This window comes from Vigna unguiculata, chromosome 9, assembly GCF_037176805.1.
Source record: "Vigna unguiculata cultivar grain cowpea cultivar isolate G323 ecotype 2 chromosome 9, ASM3717680v1, whole genome shotgun sequence".
In the NCBI taxonomy this organism is placed as follows: Eukaryota; Viridiplantae; Streptophyta; class Magnoliopsida; order Fabales; family Fabaceae; genus Vigna; species Vigna unguiculata.
This window is the reverse complement of record NC_140800.1, coordinates 1,733,985-1,741,992: the sequence shown is the minus strand read 5'-3', so window position 1 is coordinate 1,741,992 and position 8,008 is coordinate 1,733,985. Positions and strand designations below refer to the sequence as shown.

The 8,008-nt window shown below is 27.7% G+C and overlaps 1 pseudogene; it reads right to left on the bottom strand.

The window, feature by feature from the left end:
• Positions 1-7,564: 7,564 nt before the first annotated feature.
• Positions 7,565-7,975, bottom strand: LOC114195968 (ethylene-responsive transcription factor ERF098 pseudogene; annotated as a pseudogene).
• Positions 7,976-8,008: the final 33 nt, after the last annotated feature.

Here is an 8,008-nt window from a genome sequence, read left to right as displayed (position 1 = left end):
TTTTCCTTTGATAGTATTTTCTCCTTTTAATTATAACCCAACTTTCACTTATTTCTTTTAAGTAGCTATCCACGGTTTGTAAATTAAATATATTCATCCATGTTTTTATAAATTTTTTTAAATAAAAAAAATGTGTATATATGAAATAATAGTTAATTTGAATTAAAACACTGACATTAATTATTATAAAAGGAAATACGCGGTATGTTAAGTGTTCAATATGGATAGATTTTTTTAACATAGTTATTTATATAAATCATAAAACCTTCAACATTATGACTCTAATTAAAACGAATATGATAAAGAGAGTGGTGATTAAAAATGATATCTTTGATACGTATATGTTTCATCTTTAAACAGCATGATTTGCCTTATGAAGATTATAAAGTGATTATTGCTATCTTTTTAGTTAGGTAAACCATTGTAACTTTATTTCCACACGAAATTGCATGGAATAGAAAGGTCAACTACAACTGATTTAATGCACTATGATTCAGAGTAACAACTTTTTTAAACCTATCTAAATCAAGTGTCATGATTATAGTAAGTATTTGTTCAATGAGATCAATTATAGTAAAATTAGATTTAAGTATTCCAATCCATATTTGTATTTATATAAATAGAATTACTTGGTACAACTTTTCAAATATAAATCAACATTAATAATTCAAATAAAATATTTAATACAATTTAATATAACTAAAAGTTAGTTTCAAATTGAATAATCTTGTTCTTATTAACTTTTTAAAATATATTAAGTTTTGTGAGTAATATATTATTTGTCATGAAAATATATTGAAAATAAACATAAAATGATATTCAACGCATCCGCATTCATAATTAATAAAATGCTGTTAGAATTAAACTTCTTAAATATTTTAATTTTTTACAGTATCGATTATTATAATTAAAATATATTATACGAACTTCTTTTAATTAAAGATTATATTTCTAATACAATATGATTATGACTTTTGTTTGGATTATTTTGGGATTATTTTACCGTTATATTGGAAATTAATTAAGAAAGCATTTTGGATCAGTTTTAGCGATTTTTTAATTAATACACTTCTATTAATTTGTTGACTCTGTATCTAATAAAATGAGGGTAACAGTGTGATTATAAGTATATAAGTATTTAGCAGGTATAACAAGTTGATTTTCTTGAAATCTTATGATAAAAATGTAATTAGGTACATAATTGATTTGTAGAGACCAATGAAAATGTTGAAGACAACCTATATGATCTTATAGATGAATAAAGAATAAGGCAAACAACTAGTTCGAGAGAATAATGAAAACAACTAGATTGTACATTATTAGGATGATGAGAACTAAAATAATGTCGATGCACAATTAATTTGTAAAGCAAATTTGTTTAAATAGATTTAAGTTGTCAATACCAACTTATAGTTGTTAGGAAAAATATTAATCAAAATAAATAATAATAATAATAATTATTATATAATAATAAGAATAAGACAAAATTATGGATAACAAATGATTAAGTTAAATAGCAATAAAAATATCAATATAGAACAAAATTATAAATGAAGTAAGAAGTAAAAATAGTTTGGGTTGAGATATGCATATCTTTAAAGAGAAATTGTCCTCATTACATATGGTAAAACAAAATTATTTGCACTTCTTTCCTAAAATACAACAGTATGTCAGATCGATTGAATACAATGAAAAATCTTTAAACCTTATAAATACTAATGTCTTAACAAACAATACAAAACATAATACTTTTAACACTTCTACGAGTTTATGTATTTTTCTTTTTGTATCTTTTTTCCATACACATAAGACATAGGTAGTATGTATAAACAGAGAAGAGACCAAAGGATTAATGATAATAAATAATATTTACATTTAAAATTAATATTGCATAAAACATCACTAACAACAAAATTTTATTTTAATTATCTATTTTTTAAATTATATTAAATATTTCCAACAATAACTATAAATATTCCGAAAATATCAATGTCACAGATCAAGATGCTATGCTAAATATCATTGTTTATATCAACTATTGTCTAATTTAAATGTTACAAAAAATGCATAAACTTTTTTTGGCAGGTAGCATAGAAAAGTCTATTATCATAAATAAAAAAAAAATAAGAGTGGATGACAGCGCAAGGGGCTGTTTAAATGTCTACCGGAGGTTACTTGTAGTTTTTTTTATTTATTTTTTATCAGTAAAAGAATTATAAATTTGAGAGTATTTAGAGTATCTAACTTAATTACAAAAAATAAAGAAAGCCAATATAAATAAAAGGAATATAAAGGGTAAGACATTCTAGATTACTGTTATTTTATAATAACTTGTTTATTTCAACGAAAACAAAACACTGATACTTTTTAAGAAGTGAGCAGAAAAAAAATATATGGAACAGAGCTTGAAGCATATAAATGGTTGATTTAAATTAGTGCAACTTTTTTTTGGCCTACACTAACTGTGGGTTTTAAATTATTAAAATAAAATACTTCGGTCAACAATGTTTAGCAACTAAAGCAACTATATTGAATAAAAAATCACAATACTGTTTTTTAGTTATTTAATTAGTGATTGACATCGTTGACTTTACCTGGGTTAGTGACAAATACCCTTGACTTTAGGGGCTGACCATATGATGCCAATTGTTCAGGAAAATGGTATACGGATACCATTTCATTTTTCTACACCAATTCAACATCTAAAAAAATCCAATATATTTTTTTTAAAATTCTTTTAAATCATTTTATATTTAAATTAAAAATATAATTTCATTAGTGTTTTATATCATTATCAATTGCTAAATTTTCTTAGCAATTAAAGCACTTTATAATTGTTGCGTTTTGATCCCATCAAGGTTGCCAACATGTAGCTAAATGACATTTCGTGGCAACATATATACTAGTTGTTATCTAAGGTTTAAATTGGAATGAGAGAATATTAACTTTTATTTCGACAAGTAGTTATATTTCTTAATAATTGTTACTTAAATACATAATTTTGATTATATCTTCGCATATTAATCCAAATTTATAATAATTATATCATGGGAATTCTGTAATTCTTCACATTTCAGAAAATTATGAATAAATTTTATAAGGTCTACAAATTTTAATGTTACTATTGAAATCACTCTCACGGTCTTTATTTTTTTCAAACCTTGTGTTAAAGAAAGGTCAACGTTGTTATCAGATTGCATCGTTGTCCATTGTTAGTGTCAGTATCTTTGATTTGGATTTTAAGAACCCTCAAACTAGTTCTTCTATCAGTTTCGCCGACCAAAAGGAAAGAAAGTATTCTTCTATTATTCATCTCTTTCTGACAGTCTTCAGAAGTACTTACCTCACAATTCTGTAACCTCATATTCAAAAAGAGATTTGACTGAAAATCAATGAATTTTGTTTTTGGCCTACTCTTTTCTATATTGAACTTACCGTAAAAAAATTAAAAATAAATCAACCTTATAGTTGAGACAACAAGCAAAATCAAAGATTTGAACCGAAATCTAAGACACTAAATCATGACCACATGGTTGAGGAACACTTATTTATTACTTGTCACACCTCGTACAATGGATGAACTTTAATTTGGATGAGTACAAAGCACACAAACCAAATGACTCAGACTTAGGTAAATATGGGATTACGAACTGTGCAATTGTAATCTCCACAATTAGAAGCAAAAAAGAAAATGAAGAAGGAAACCCTAAGTGCAGAAGCACGGAAAAACAAATAAAGTAATAAAAAGTGACTACAATAATAAACTATAGCAACCATGCTTTCTGTTATTTTTAGAATCATGAATTCCTCAAATATGAGAAATGCATATACGAAGCAACTTATATGGGTATATATGATGCTTACTTTGAATTACAGAGAATAAAAAAAAATGACATAATTCTTAATTATCATAGATAATAACACCTTTTGAAAATCATCTATTCTTGGGATAAAATATGTCCTTGGTTGTTGGTGGCTTCTTTCCGCTGGAGCTGGATGAAGAAGTTGAAGCAGTGTTCCGAGGTGGTGGTTTTGTAGGACAAATGGCCCTCTGAATGTTGGTGTTGTTGGAACTCATTTTACGTAAGGGTTTTCAGAAAAACAAAAATGAAGTTTCTTAAGCAATGGCTAGTTTCACAGCTGTGTAGTTTTTGGCACACCACTTCCAAAACCGCAGAGGTATTTATAAGGAAGATTTTAAGCCTTCATGTGCCTACATTCAAAGAAGGAACTTACCAAGTAATTTATCTGATTGTGATTAATAGGAAATTTATATTTTCGGTTTCCACATATACGGTCTGGCGTAAACTACCCAGGTTTTTATGGTCAATAAATATTTATTTCATAAACACTTAAACTAATATATCTAACTTTTGTAGTGAAAAATTGAAGTGATGCTGATGCCAACCCTCCGTATCAACATGGAAGGAACTTACCAAGTAAGTTGATAGCAATTACATGAAAACAATATTTTACGTTGTCACATATATATATGACGTAAGACATATATATGGTGGAAACTATAACCTAGAAAAATTGACCATGCATGTGGGAAGCAAAAGGTACACTTGATTTATGGTGACTAAGAAAAGGTCGTGCCTTTGGTTTTGGTTTGTTTTTATAGGAAGTATAATTTTCCAATATCACACGACTTTAATGGGGGGAGTAGCCATGTCTTTGACTGTTTGAATTAATGTGTGAAACCTTTTAATATTACAGTGAAATTAAATGCATTTTCTTCTTGCTACATCTTTTCCTGCGAAATTCAGCTAGACTCTCCATTCAAATTGAAAAAAAAATGATACCATTTCATTACCTATCGTTAACTTGTATCTGATTTTGTTTAATAGTGTTTTATTTGGTAAAAAAATATATAAAAAATTACTATATTCATTATAATTATTCATAAATATTTTCCAAAGAATATGTAATTTATCTTCGTTACTAAATATATATAACATCGTCCTTCATAAATATATACATATCTTCGTTACTAATTTATAGTTTAGAGTGTAGAAGGTTCCTTGACATCGTCCTTTCTTTTCTGCTTTTCCCATTTGTTGATGGTCAATGGAAGGTATTCTTTAGATTTTAATTTTAATGGTCAAAGTCGAATGTTTCTGTTGTGAACACAACTTTCTTTTCTTTTTCCTCCCAATTGGTTGTTAATTTGAGCTTGGTCAGAGAAAATTATCCAGCCTTACACTTGGACATGTTTGCTCAGAGAAACACTAGTTATCCAGCCAAAGAATATGTTTACTACAATTTTCTACAATTTTAATTCCTCTTTTGAATTCCATTACTCTTATTCAAACAAGTTCTTCTTAAATTAATGAAGCATGTTATGACAACATTTGAACCTAGTTACACCCCCTCACCCTCCAAAATCGTAAATTCCTTAGAGAGAATAGGTAAACAGTATAAACTTATATCTAAGTACTCTTTTTGATGAAATTTGGAATGATATTTTAGTTGAAAATGTTTAATTAAGAATAAAAATGTTGTACATTCTTTTTCTTTATACTAACCACTAAAAGAGGTTTTCAATTTAAATAATTAAAGTAAAATAAAAAATGCTTCGTTGAATTCAATAGAAATATTAAAAATTATGATAAAAAGAACAATTTTACTCTAATGCTATATGAAAAAAAAAATGAGTTCAGTATTTTCTTTTGGGCTTTGTGAAGCAACAACAAATGCAGCTGGGAGGGGATTATATACACCACTCGTGTTTGGGCCCATATAGGTGTTGTGCTGTTCCATTAGGTCCACTTATTCCATTTATGAGAAAAATGGATCTTAATCACTTTTTGTTCTAATCTTTTGTTCGAAACTTGGTAATTCAAATATATATAAAAGCAGTACTTTTGTAGTAACTTTACTAAGGAAAAAAATCACGACTAAATCTTAAAATAATATATTCTATTAATATATCAAAACAAATATATAATTTAAATAACAATTTTCATTAAAAAAAACAGGCATTGCCAAATATCAATAAAAAGAATTTGACATTGGAGTTTTTTTTTTTCTTAAAAAAAATATACTTTAGCAAAGATAAGACCGTGGAGAACCAAGTAGTTCCAAAGCATATTGATATACAGTGGAAGAATTACGCAATATATCACATATTCAATTTATTATTGGTATAAAGAAAATAAAATAAGATACCATATCAACACTAAATAAACATATACCTTTCGATCTTTTTACACCTATTTACCATTTAATGAAATACTATATTTTAATTTTCCTATTTAATTCATCTCCAAATATTTGATATTTTAAAACAAAAAAGTTTCTTTTATTAGTCTTCAATAGGCATGGAAAAAAAAATCAATGTTTATATATCATATCTTTTTCAAAATAACAGTGAAATATTCTAGATTCCTAAAATTTAGAAAACATATAAAGGTGCCAACTTTACAACATGAGACTCATGTTATATTCTGAACTAAACAACTTTATAATATACGAGAGGATGCAAATTTTATTTTATAAGTTGATTGTGTAAGATTGAATTATATTTTTACTTCTTAATATGATATCAGAATCATGAATTAGAATCTATCTTAGAGACAATTGTTATTTGTTGAATATACTGTCCACGTACATCGAACTACTACTAAACCATTTATTAATATTTAATCTCATGTACAATATAATATGCTTCAATATAAAGGAAGGTGTTGGAAGTCTCATATCACCTCAAAACAAATTTATAATATATAAGTGGATGGAAATTTTATTTTACGATATAAGGTTAAATTAAACTTATTCACTATTTATCAGAACTAAAATCTAATTATCACTAAGAAACAAATTATCTATTCATTTACGATCATAAACATAGAACTGTGAATCTCACTTCCAATTAGTAGAACTTTTCTACTTAAATGGAACGAGTGCAATATGCTTCACTAATCTTTCAAACGAATTCACAGACAATGCAAATTGAAAACCAAAACTTACAATGACATATAATAAGACATGAATCCAACTGACACCACCTTTCTACCTAGAACTTTATAGTAATAAGGTTATGGATTCTTTTTGCTGTATGGTATTCAACTTAGTTTAGCTATATTTAGCTATTCATGGATAAAAGAGGAAGAAGAAATGACCCAGAAAACGAAAAAATTAGATTGAATATGAAAGCACAAAGAATTTTTTCTAGTTATCAAGTGAGAAGCTGCTTCTTCTCCAAAACCTTAGTCTGAACTTAACATACATGAAGTTCCCTCAAAGAGTCTCGGAATCACTTTCAAAATATTTCATTACAGTCACATAAGATCTCTCATACTAACATTCAGAACTCACTGCTCACGCTCTCATATTTACTTTCGATGTTCTCAATCGCTTTGAAATTCAAATTTTAGTCACAATAACTTGGTTCATCCTTCAAAGATTTTTCTATCAAAGTAAAAAAACTAAATTTTGAAATAAAATATTAAATAAACATGCTCCAGTTGAATGGTTGAATTAACATTACATCTAATTCAAACTAAGAAGTAAATGGGTACAATTGTAGGAGAAACACGAACACAATATAGTTGACCTCTTGTTACTCTTTCTTCTTTCTCTTCTCCTCTAACTCAAGAAGGTCTTCCAATACCTTGTCATCCAAATACTCAAACTCAATAACTTCACCTTGTGCAGTAGAAGAATTTCCGATGACATTGGTAGAAGAAGAAGAAGAAGATGATGATGATGATGATGACAAGAAAGGGAGATGAGAATGGTACTCATCAGGGAAATTAAGGATTGCAAGAGCACCCCTTAATTCTATGGCTGCTCGATCATAAGCTCTTGCTGCTGCTTCTGCTGTGTCAAATGTCCCTAACCATTGTCTTCCCGTAGGTTTTGTTGGGTCTCTGATCTCTGCTCCAAACTTACCCCATGGCCTCCTTCTCACACCACGGTACCTTCCTTCTTCCCCTCCTTTTTCGTTCTCCTCTTTACGTCGCTCCTCCATGTTGTTCTTCGGATTTTCCCAGGTAACAGAAAC